Below are 13,394 nucleotides of genomic sequence, written 5' to 3' on the forward strand. Positions count from 1 at the left end.
GACTTTGTGAAACGGGTCCCTGGTCATGCGATTGCAGAAAGAAACTGTCTGGAAGCAATTGGATATCATCACTCGGTTTAAAAGGTTTTAGAATCATCAAAGTGATAGGGAATTGACTCTAGTTTGCAGACACATACGTCTGTCAGACGTTATGCGTCAGTGTCTGCAGTATAAGGCTACAAGAGGCTCTGACATACATGTAGGCAGGAACTATTATATCTAAGCTCTAGTCAAGGTCTTACGAATTGTGGTAAATTTTCAAATTAGAGTGTGTGCTTTCAGATTTGTATCGTTGTGTATAACTCTATCAAAATGAAAAATGTGCACGAACATTTCTTATTTGACGACAAAAATAGCAGAAAAAACCCTAAGTAACATAATGCCCAGGTTTGACAAAATTTCCTCTGAAGTTATTATTTTGTATTTCTCATAATTTCTCGGAAAGTGATATCAATAATAAAACTAATTTTATAGAACAGACTTGAACGCTGTGGGGTAATGTTAAAACACGCAAAATAACAAGATCACGTGATAGAAAAGAGATTCGATTGAAAAGAAGGAGCGAAATTACTTTGTATTGTTTTTATTCCTTGTCGAACGCCTTTACCCCTCTCTCTCTCTCTCTCTCTCTCTCTCTCTCTCTCTCTCACACACACACACACACACACTCTCTCTCTCTCTCTCTCTCTCTCTCTCTCTCTCTCTCTCTCTCTCTATCATTAAATGTATCTATCTCTCCCCTTCTTCATCCGTTTCATTCTTTATCACGATTTTCATTATTGCATTTATACCATATTTTGTATTCAATTCCTGTCCTTTAAAATGATAACTTTTTCTTCATTGTTTTCCGTCACTTGCAAGGATCTCTCCACAAGCCATTCATTCAATTCAATTCAGTTCAATTCAAAGCATGACAGGTAACTATAAACGTCTCCTCAATTCCCCCGCCCTGCCCTCCTCGCACACTCCAAGCTATCTAGATGAATGCACCCCCTCCCAATCGATTCCACCCCAAGAAGGAGGGGGGGGGGGGGGGTGATCAGGCAACAAGAGCAATCTTTAAGTACAACCATTTCGTCGACGCACTATCATAAATACACCGACACTACATGTAACCTATCACGAAATGAAAAGTTGACCGCTGGCTGGCGAGGGAGGGGGGTGGGGGCGTAATTTGTTCTTATCCCACGTCCGTTGCTTCCAGATCCATGACTGGCTACACCAGCAGTGCTCCCCTGTGTGACAGAATGATCACTGATCTAAAATGGACCATCTAATTCTGACATGTGTGCATAAGAATTCTCAATGCCACTGGCTATTTATACAAATCCGCACATCTTCGTCGACCAAAATCCCAATACATGTATAATGAAATATATATGTATAAAAGAGGCTTTTGTGGGAGAAATCAACACCCCGTGTGGAATATTGAAAATTCTGTTTCCAGCGAAAATCTTATGCGGTGTCGTGTTTCAATTAGAGAATTGAATCATAGGGAAAAGAATAACAGATGATTGTTGTGAGCGTTAGCCCCCCAAACCACTCGTCTGGTCAGGGCCAGAAGGGCGTTAACTCTGTGTTAAATGATAAGTGTTAATACCCTTTTGGATCTAAACGAAGCTCCTATACTTGTTGCTGTCGCGAATGGAAAAAAAAAGAAAGATGTCAAGAATGGCCGCGAAAACTAATCTGACGTTCGGGTATGCATATAAATCACCTCCATGCCATTCGGGAATTCCGATTGGTTTTCAACCCATGGGGTTACCTCGATGCCTTCTATTCTTTCTTTCACTTCTGATAAAAATCTCGTTTTATTCATTTTTCTATGTTTCCCTTTGTTCTGTTTGCTTTTCTTTTTCTTTAGGGTCCTGTTGGTTTACATTTTGACAACCCCGATCCCCTGAGTCGTTTCGTTTAATGAGTTATATATCTCAACACGTCAATGGCTTTCAATTGTTACGCCGCAGTGTCATCAATGGAAATACTACATTGATATAAATTGACGGGGAAATAGATTTTGAGGTTGGATCCCAATCCAATTTCCCTCGCTTTAATAATCGTTAAGGATTTAACCTTGAATCTCAAAGTCTATTGTAAAGGTGTTAAGCGCCAATTTACACAGAGTTTCATTGATTACAATCTTCTTTATTTCTACGTTGGTTGGTTATAGTGAGTTGTCATCCACAATATGACATAAGCCAAAATAGAATATGAGCTGGACCAAAAAAGGATTTCAGTATAATTAACATAATTGATATCAGCAAGAAAATGCACAGTTTTTCAAGAATAAGGTGAATATTTGAAAAAAATGGTGGAATTCTGCTATCCATGTAGATAATGATAGTTTTCAATGTTGATGATGATGATTATGATGATGACTACTACTACTACTACTACTAATACTATTACTGTTACTATATACTACTTTTACGACTATTACTACTGCTGTTACTACTACTACCACTATTAAAACTACTACCACACTACTACTACTACTACTACTACTACTACTACTACTACTACTACTACTACTACTACTACTACTACTTCTACTAATACAACAATTACTACTACTACACTACTACTACTACTACTACTACTACTACTACTACTACTACTACTACTACTACTACTACTACTACTACCACCACCACTCTGCAACAACGATTAATAATAACAATAATAATGATGATAGTTATTGTAATAATAGTAATGATTTTGATAATAATAATTAGAAGGAGTAATAGAAGAAGAACAAGAACATGAAGAAGAAAAGGAAGAAGGGGAAGACGAAATAATATGCACCGATTTTATTTATTCAGCAAGTAAAAGGCTTCAATGATGAGGCCGCACATAACCAAACAGTTATTCAATGAAAGAAAGACAAAATCGGTATGCAGAACTATTCAGAAAAGAGGCAAATTGAGGACGGTCATGAGCAGAATAGACATTTATATTTAAAGTAACATCACGACGGTATACCGGCTTTCCTGACACAATATTAGTCATCAATAACCAGGGTACTTAAAGAGCAGGTTCAGTTCTAGAAAAGGTGAACAGTAATTTGATTTTTTCGGCTTGTTTATGCTAGTGTGAAAGATTATTATTAAGAGAATGTCCATTGAAAAGGCCGGCTCTTCAAATGCCCCCATATTCAAAGTATTACCAGTAAAAGCTAACGGTTGTGGACCTCAACTTTTATGCCACATGGTTGTGGAGTCCCATATTCATGTTTCTGTGCACAGTGCATGTGACTCTTAGCAAAAACTGAGCCAATGTCATTTTCATGATTCAAAAATCTCACAGTATACATCAATCAGTCGCTTCCACACCGTTTCTTGCATCTTGCCTTTACATGAACTGAACTAAACTTTATCTTTAAATTAAAGGGATTGGATATCTTCGCCTCAGATTCTAAACAAAATTCTGGACTTAGCTCATGCTGCAATCATAATTATAAGCCTTTAGGTCAATCAGGAATCCCTTGATATTAACAAGCCGATTGCCTGTCTGATTATCAAGATATTTATGATTGGAAATCGAAATTTCTAAAACCGTTTCCACAACGGTCTTTATAACACTACAGTCTATTGGGGAAAATGAGTATGGGGGAAATGAGTATGGTAATTCCGGTCACTCAGAGATTGTTTACTTTTTTGAGGCCGTTCATGATCATTTTGAAGCGTAATTTTGTTCGGGCTTCAATATTACTGATAACACGTAGGGCCAAGCATTTCAGATCTAACATTGTTAAACGCGATGCCTTTGAAACCTCACAAACGAAAGCAGCTTTGGTCGGAGAAGCCACGCGGTTTAGAAATCAAGGAGTAAAGATTCTCATTCACTATTCCATTAAATGAAATCAGTCTTTGTGAGACGGTTCTCTGCTCGTTGCCATCAGAACATATGAGAGAATATTTTCCGTGTATTTCTGAAAGAAGGATGGAGTCCTTCACCCATATTAATTCAATTATTCCACCTCAAAAGATTCCTTTCATTTTCTTTCTGTTTTTCCCCCATACATACACATTTATATTTCTCCTTCAAAGAATATAAATACACTCAACGATTTATTTTCTGATTTCAGATTTTATTGAAAAATGAAGAAAAAAAAAACCCCGATTGATTCAAGAATGATTTTGTATATTAAATACTCACACGAGTAATATAAAAAGAAAAATGATTTACAAAAGACTGTATACTTCTAATAATAAAACGGTGCTTATAAAGCGCTTTTCAATGAAGTCTTTTAGCGCTATACGTAACATTTACGAACGTCTTTTTCAAATTATTGATTTCAATTCTCTTATTTTTCAACTTTCTCTCTCTCTCTCTCTCTCTCTCTCTCTCTCTCTCTCTCTCTCTCTCTCTCTCTATATATATATATATATATATATGTCTCTCTCTCTGTCTGCCTCTCTCTGTCTGTCTGTCTCTATCTCTTTCTCCCTCTCTCTCTCTCTACACCCTCTGATCTGATAAAGGGTGGCAGGGTATTCCCCTTATTTCTCCCAAGAAGGATGATTCTGCATACGGATATTGATATAAACGTACTTATTAATCTTAAACATTCAGCGCAGGATTTGTTTCTTTCCTTATTTTGTTATTGCATCTACGTGAGGAGAGGCTATTGGGGCTTCCCTTACGCATTGCAAATATATACAAAAACATTAAAAAAACATAAATTTCAGAGAAATAGAGGGAGGGAGGGAGGTAAAGAGAGAGAGGGGAGAGAGAGAGAGAGAGAGAGAGAGAGAGAGAGAGAGAGAGAGAGAGAGAGAGAGGGGAGAGGAAGAGAGAAAGAAAGAAAGAAAGAAAGAACGTGGAAGAGGAAACGGAAGAGGGGAGAAGCCAGGAAAGGAAAGCTCAATGTTATTTTGTTTACCCAGTCAAGCTTCAACAGTCTCATCGCTGTTCTTCATGAGGACCCTGCAATTACCAATACTCCAATGTAGTAGGTTACCATTTATACCTGGGTGGAGAACGACAAATGTGGATAATTGCCTTGCCACGGGCGTTTGTGCCGGGATGGGATCCGAACCCTCAACCCTTATATTAAGAGTCAAGTGTATGAACCACCATACCTAGACACATCAACTCTCATAATCATAACATGATAATTGAGCCCCACTCTCCACCCTCACCACAAAAAAATGCCTTCTTCTTTATTTCTCTTTTTAAGACCCCTCCCCATTCCCCTTCTCCTCCCCTCCCCTCATCCTTCACTGCCATTGCACTAATGAGAAGACCCACTCTATGCAATGTCAAAGTTCATTTCTAATCAAGCGTTTATAATTATATCGAAATCGTAATGCATTACGAAAAAATAGAATATTCCATGACGCTGTACATGGTATTCGAACTACATGTACATATACGTCAATTGGGTTATGATGGTCATGACCTGATATTTTGATCACCACATCGGGAGTGATGTTGAAATGTCGACTTTATTTTCAAATCCCGTGGGTCGTTTTCGAGTACTTCTGTGTTTACCGTCTTCCTCATGCGAGTTGTTCCTCTCTTCAAGATCAATTCCTCGACAGCTTCAATCCAAATATCAGCTTCCATCTCACAAAATAAAAGAAATAGAAATTAAAGAACCTTAAAAAGTGCCACCTGTCATCAACGACTGGCAGCGGATCAATAGAAAGTTTGAAAAATCTTTTTATCTTCTTTAAATGGTGTTTATTTTAGTGAACGCATTGAGAACACACCTTATGCAAACAACCTCCGGACACGTGATATCATATTCCTGAAATGTCCCATTGGACCGCGTATCGATTGGTTGAACGTTTTCGCAGAAATATGTTGAACGCCAGAAGGGCGTTAGCTCTTTTTGAAAATACGATTATTAAACACCCTTCTGGCTTTCGGCATAATAGCTAGCCATCGTCCCATCGCATCTTCGGTTATACAATGTCACGTAGTTTGAGAGCGCGGGCTAAGAGGATATTTGGGAAAAGGGCATGCATGCTTAGGATTACATGTAGGTTAAGACTTTAAAGTTAATACAAAAGTTTTGGTATGGGGTCATGCATTTGGTTCAAATTAACATATTGGAAGCATATGCGATCCTACAATATTCATTGATCGTTGTCGCGGTTGAAATCGAGTCTAAAGTTATGAAATTGAAAATAATTAACTCTTTATCTTGTATAGCTCCCTCTCAAGGTCAAGATATTAATTTAGCTATGAAACAATGTTTCTTGACTAAAATCGACCGATAAGCTACTTCCGTTTGGAAATTATATATCACAACTACATATTCTGAGATTTTCATGGTCGCAGCTACCATTGTATGGCCATAGGCGCTATTTGAAATTCATCAACATTTCATCAACACCGGGAGCACCGGTAAATGTTTATATTCAAGTTTTCTCGAAAACAGAAGTGTTTTAGGGGCTAATTTTTTTAGTGCTTATAATACATCCACAGGAGCATCCAAATATATCAAAATTGTAAAGATTCACTATACACCCAATTTTCAAAATTTCCCAAAACTTTGTATTACCTTTAAAATGACGCTCTCTGAAATTAGTGTTCTGCTGAAATTTCGGGGGGAAAATCTTATCCCTTTCCACGAAGTGATTGTGACGATATATGTTTTTTTCAATAGATAAATATTATATCCTCCTAGAACTTTATTTATTTTGTGGTGTATTTATTCGAAATTTGTCTTGCAGCCGTAAGGCTAAATTGTACAATGTTTAAACAAATTAAAACAAATTAAAACAAATGAAACAGAGTGCATACGACAACAATAGCCAACATATTATAAGTAAATCACAATCGCATAGGTAACACAACTTACTGATTGGAAAAGACTAATATAAAATCACTACCCAAAAAAGAAAATCGCCCACGGAGCTGGGGTAGCAGCGCTCTCTTGATCTAACTGTTATGACTTTTTACATTGATAAATATGTTATGAGAAGATGTAAACTTTATATATCAAGAATCACAATGTCACAATCAGAGATGGAAAAAGATATCTCGGCGGATAACAGTTAAGTTCGTGTTAGGATAGAAATGAGCTATAAATAACCACCACCATTCATTAATACGTCTCTGTTGTGATGATATTCGTTCATGTATTACAAGATTTATTTTTAACTAAACAAACATCTTTTTCTACAATTTGCTAGTAAAGAAATCGTGAATGCATGGATGACGTTACCCCTCAAGGCGTCTCCATACTATTGTGAATTTAACTTGACTTAGTTCAGATATCCATTGAGCATTCCAACGGTCAGTAAGCGCGCATCAATTTATCTCTAAATTATTTTGATGCTTTGACTTCAGCAGATCAATAATTTCACAATGAATGGATATACGTGGGTCGTACTTTCATAACAAGAATAACTGGGCTTCTATACTCGCTTGGGCGTATAAGCTTCGTATCTAGATCATATACTGTCTTGATATTCCGGATAAACATCATATGCGTGATATTGGATAAACAAAAGAATGGTATAAACAGAAGAGCCACCGAGAGGGTTTTGAAAGAATATCACTTGTTTGACCAAGCAAGTATTTCAATCATGGTATCTTTATGACCTTAAAGGCATCGATCCAACCTATCCAAGCCAGGAATTTGTAAAGCGTTACCGAACCAAATTATAACCGTGATGAGATTGAGAAATTATTAAATATGCCGCCCTTGATTCACCTGCGACAGATTGGGTCATTGGTTAGTTGTAAACAATGTGGTATATGTATTTTAGCTGGCTTTTGAAAGATGATAGTAGATCGCAGAGCGAAGATACTGAGGAAGACGGTTCCACAGCATGAGAGCAGAATCAGCGAATGATCTATAATTGCTAAGTAAAAAAACGTGTTCGGGGACTCTCAAGTAAATATTGCGAGCATTTCCTGAGTTGCATTTTGGGGTTTAGAACATTGAGCGGGCTAAAGGATAGAAATGATATATGTTGGGGTCCAGTGGATAATTCTCCGGACTGTGAACCACAAGGTACGGGGTTCGAATCCCTTCCACAACATTAATATCCTTTGGCAAGAAGTTAATCTACATTCGCCACACTCCACTGGTAGGATTATTTCTTGAAATGCACTGTGCGCTAAAAACGGCTGCCGAAGCTAAAGCTAGGGTAATAACTTCCAAAGCTCGTAAGAAGCATATACATGTATAGGGACGTTCTAATCCCATCTCCCCGGTTATACCATAATGTGTTAAAGATATGGACCGGTAGCGGTAAAATTGCGGTTTAAGGGTTTTGGGTGCAAAATATTCATTCAATATTGTTTTTAATATTGCCTTCAGAGGTTTAGATGGCAATTCTTCAACCTAAATTCGCAAAAAACACAGAAATATATGCCCGAATGTTCAATGTTGAAGTGCATTCGCGTTATCTGTATATAGGCCGGATCGATATGATAATTTACCAATTATATCAATTAGTAGGCGGTTTCCCGGCAAAATTGTTATCATCATGTATTAGTTAAAACATATTATTTCACATGATTGGTAATAAGAGCTTACATTTCTTTTTTGAGAGGTATACAAGAACGGATTATTATCATTATCATTCAAGATTGTCAACGGGCCTGACAATTGCCTTGGCTTCTTACAAGTAACACGGTTGAAACTCATGAAACAGGTATCCCTCGCCCAGCCTTGTCTGAAAATAGTTTCTGAGAGCAATACTCCGCAGTCATATCGTCATCATCATTATTGATATGCATTCATCATCTCATTGACGGAACAGTCATGTCACGGACCATAATTCTTCATGATTCTTCATCACGGCGAAGGTCCGTGCTTGCTACCGACATCGTCATGCCAGCGATGCGAATAAGATGAAAATGAATTGATAAATGGACCTCAAAATATAAGGATGCCTTAACATTTGAAGCTCTAATTACTGTACGTATCTGGGTTAATGTATCATTCTTTCAGTTTTTATTTTTAAAGAATCAGGCAACGTATTGTTGAAGGATGAATTTCTGTATAAAATAAATAAAACGTTTGAAGTTCTCATTTTGCTCAAGATATGGACCAACTCTCACTAATTGTCATTCTACAAGTAGGAAACTTAATGTCATCATGATGAATATAACTGATTCATTTGAATGTTTTTAACTCCAATAAAGCTCCTTGTTTGTGTGTTAATTTACCCCCATATCACCCCCCCCCTCTCCCACCCTACCCGTCGCTCCCCTCGCTCCCCCTCTATCCCGCTCTCTCTCTCTTTCTCTCCCTCTTCACCTCTCTCTCTCTCTCTCCTTCTCTCTTTCTCCCTCTCTCTTCTCTCCATCTTTCTCTCTTCTTCTCATTCTCTCTCTCCCTCTCTCTTTCTCCCCACATCTCTCTCTCTCTCTCTCTCCTCTCTCTCTTCTCTCTCTCTCTCTCTCTCTCCTTCACTCCCTATTCCCTCCTCAGTCTTCATGTCCACTCTCTCTCCCCCCCCCCCTCTCTCTCTCTCTTAAAAACCACATGCTTTTCTTCCTCATTGTTGTTATTTGTTCCATTTCTTGTTAATTGCAATGGCTGCTGGGTGAAAACCTTTTAAGAACAAAAAAGCATATATCCCCAGGAAACAGAAATAGTCATATACAAATTAAGATATTCTATTTGCAGAGAGCATTACCCGTGTGTTTTGGGGCCCCGATAACACATTACCTTAAACCAAATATAAAGTAAATTTACGAGAGTGTTTGAGGAAAAAGGGAACGGAATCCGTGAGAAATAATGGAATCTGATTTCCATTTGATTCCCCGATGCCGACAATAAATTATACTTCTCCTTCGAATCGTAAACCCATTTCGTATATATTTGCAATAAAGACATCATGCTAGAATAACAATACGATATAGGACGTATAAGATAGCTGTATTATATCTCCACATAGTGTAGCATAATAGCATGTGTCCAGTTATGAGGGGGGGGGGGTACTAGAGACAGTAGGGGGATGCGAGAAAGCAACGTCATTTCTTTGAGCACTGTGGTGGTCATGAGGGTGGGGTAGGGTCATATCAACCTTTGTCACGTTGCCTTTTCATCTCCCACCCTTTTCTCTCCGTTTATCTATTTCTTATAGCCATTTGATTAGGATTAGGGTCACATACAATGTACCCACGTTCCCCGTTCCCCATACCCTGTACCCCCTCCCGTTCCCCATACCCCGTACCTCCCCCCCCCCCCCTTCCCACGTACCTATCCCACTGTCAAAATGGCAAAATGGCGCTGCATATTCAATCTAACGGTTATCTCAGTCCCACTCGTAAGATTTGGATGATGGTCGTGTTTTGATGGCCATTTAATTATAATTAGGGGCACATTCCCCCGTTCCCAAACATCGTACCCCCCCCCCCCACACACACATTCTCTTCCCATGTACCTATCCCACTGTCAGAATGGCAAAACGGCGCTGCATATTCAATCTAAAGGTTATCTCAGTCCCACTCGTAAGATTTAGATGATGGTCGTGTTTTGATATAATGCATACCCCTAAGGGTCGTTAACCACTCACCTGAAGTGCAAACGCGGTGATTTTCTCTAAAAGCAACCATGTAATATCTTAAAAGTAGTAATGCATCTATCATCAGTCAGGGATGAATTTGATAAAGGGTTCTGAATATGGATCCTTTGCCTACAAATGGAGGAAATATTTGTATCATAAGGATTTCATTTCATTGCATTTATTTATTTAAACGCGGTTACCCCTCTCAGCATATACGGCTGTTTTTATTCTCGGAAAGTCTGTGTAAAATGAATAAGAATGTACGACCTATAAGAGGATCAAAAGCCAGTAACAACATTTAACAAAACAATACAAAACGCAAAATAAACGAATAAAAACAAAACAAATCAAAAAATAATTGGCATGAGTAACTTATCGGAAGAAAGAAAAAGAAATCAATCATAAATATCATGATGAACAGAAAAATACAATATAAGAATGATAAATCAAAAGTAAACAATTAACATAAAATTTTATTGTAATGGCAAGTATGGCAAGTTAAAATATAAATGTGACAAATCTACACGATCGATAATAGCGCAGACGACCATTCGTGTTGTCGTTTAAAGTATTGGGAGCCTCAAGAATTTGATGGCAAAATTTCACTTAAATTGTATCATAATGTGAAAGAGAATGTCATTTGGGAGGAAATTGTACTTGTCTTAAATTACACCCTCTTTCACGCATGACCAGAACTCAACAATAGGGACTTCCCTGCTATGTAAAAATGTGTAGAACAGGTGTCACATGCATATTCACCTGTTCTACACACTTTCACATATTAATAGCAGTGAAGGGATGTTCTTTTGTTGAGGGTAGAATGAGGAACTGTATATTTTGTCCTCTTTCTTTGTCCGTGATGTTCATAGTGTTACTTCCTGCATGCATGTATATCGTCGATTGCAATCTAAAAGATTTTTAATTGTAGTCAACATGGGCAGTTAAGTACGTCGACACGCATGAACAGTCGGCGTTCGTCGTGTTCTCGTCCACTCAATCTAAAAGTCCCTTTTTATCTCTAAGCGAGGACATGCAAAGAACGACTAAAGAACACAAAGCCCCCCCCCCCCCACACACTACTACCTCCACCATCACCACCCCCACAGCCAAATTATTTGTTTAAAACAGCTCCTGTTTTTCAGAGTCACCTAGTAGAAAGTCAACTATATTGACGTAAGCGGGCTGGGATACGACTGAAATCTTCCTTCGGCGTCCTGGTTTCCGTAACGGGAAATCTGTCATCTTATCCTAACCTTTCTTTGATGAATTAAGGAGATCGTTTCTGAACGTAACTTCGTCTCATCTATCTAATAGAATAGTTCATAGTTGTCTTGTGTCATAATTTAAAGGTACATACAATCATGACTTTGTATATAATAATATTAATACAAACTCTACCTTGGCACGATTTGGGTTCTGAACTGAATTGAATTGCATTGATTCACCACTTTTATTGAAAAAGCAAAAAGCAAAATCAAAGGATTCAATAAAAGGCCTCTTACAAATATGGATGAGACAATGAAATGAAAATACACCGAATAAAATTACGCAGTGGTTGAATTATCGAAAAGTTACATAACCCATTAGTAGATGATCCTACACAAAATACAAACAAATGACACAAAAAACAGTACAATGGTAAATACAAACATGTGGGTTACCTTTAACCTGGAGTAATAAGTTTATAATCGTTTTTGCCAGATTTGGAACGTATATCCCGCCACATATCAAGGTCGGATTGCTGCGACACTAATTAAGATACATTATTCATACCTCAACCTCGTTTACCGACCATTAATCGTACGTTTGGTTGCTGTTATTTCACTTACTGCATACATATTGTATAATGCGGACAACGTATCCGTGTCAAGAATAATAATGAATTATGAATTTATTGTAATTATAATGTTCGTCGCGACAAGGGTAATACGGTACGATGTACAGTGTTGTTTAAGTGAATATCGAAGAGCACTAAACACCCTCTTGAAATGTGTTATATTTTGTGCTAGAGTATGTTTGTTTCTCTCAATCCCCTTCTCTTTGTCTGTCTGTCTTTCTCTCTGCATATCTGTCTTTCTCTCACTCTCTCTCTCTCTCTCTCTCTCTCTCGTCTAATAATGTAGCACGCTAACAGTTCGATTCAAAGTTATGTTTAGGCATGTATGCCTAGTACTAGGCTTACGAAATAGTTACACCCCTGTGGCAATCAAATTTCAAACTAGGAATCATACGCAAAGTGGAATTAATTATAAATGAAATAAACAAAAAAGCCCACAGTTACAGTTCGCCGGAAAACAGGGTTCCACACTGAAATTTCAGTTTTATTAGTAATGTTTCTTCACTCCAGAGTCGAGATCTGCCTTACGTCAAGAAAAAGAGAGAAGAGAACCCGCTAAAGTTCATGCTGTAAATCAGTACAAAACGAGTGTATTCCAAACGTGATTCGAAACTGTGTGCTTTTGAATTGAGTGCTCTAGGTCGTAAGCAGAGGTCCATTATCCCGGTGCCTATTTCGAAAGTGGGAATTCTGGGATCACTTCTAGATAATGTCAAGCTGATGTATTCATTACCAATGGTTCGGATTGAAATCTCCACCCTACCCCCCCCCCCCCCCCCCTCACAACACTTCACAAAAAAGCTTGGTTGCCCTGACTCAGGAAGTTGAAAGAAAGAAACTTCCCAATAACCAACAAATCTAGGAAACTTAGATCGTGTTTTAGGTCTGTGGTAAACGGATGATTTCCCTACTTAAACAATTCAGATCAAGCAATGACCCCTATTATTAAAAAAAAAAGTTCGCAATTATTTTGTTTTATTAGAAAATTAACTGAATGCATTGAACCAATAGTTCCCGACTATGTTTTGCTTGTCTCTATGTCTGCCATTCTGTATGTCTGTCTGTCTGTCTCT

The sequence above is a fragment of the Strongylocentrotus purpuratus genome, unplaced genomic scaffold (assembly GCF_000002235.5).
Source record: "Strongylocentrotus purpuratus isolate Spur 01 unplaced genomic scaffold, Spur_5.0 spur5_scaffold_17, whole genome shotgun sequence".
Classification (NCBI taxonomy): domain Eukaryota; kingdom Metazoa; phylum Echinodermata; class Echinoidea; order Camarodonta; family Strongylocentrotidae; genus Strongylocentrotus; species Strongylocentrotus purpuratus.